The following is a 272-nucleotide window of genomic DNA, read 5'->3' on the forward strand; positions in this document are numbered from 1 at the left end:
TTCCTAGAGCTGGCCGCCCAGCCAACTGAGCAATCGAGTGTGAAGGGCCTTGGTCAGGGAGGTGACCCAGAACCCGATGGTCACTCTGACAGAATTCCAGAGTCCTCTGTGGAGATGGGATAACCTTCCAGAAGGACAACCATCTCCACAGCACTCCAACAATCAGGCCTTTATGGTAGATTGGCAGATGGAAGACACTCCTCAGTAAAATGCACATGACAGCCCGCTTGGAGTTTGCCAAAAGGCACCTAAAGGACTCAGAGCATGAGAAA

Source organism: Salvelinus sp. IW2-2015, unplaced genomic scaffold (genome assembly GCF_002910315.2).
Source record: "Salvelinus sp. IW2-2015 unplaced genomic scaffold, ASM291031v2 Un_scaffold2652, whole genome shotgun sequence".
In the NCBI taxonomy this organism is placed as follows: Eukaryota; Metazoa; Chordata; class Actinopteri; order Salmoniformes; family Salmonidae; genus Salvelinus; species Salvelinus sp. IW2-2015.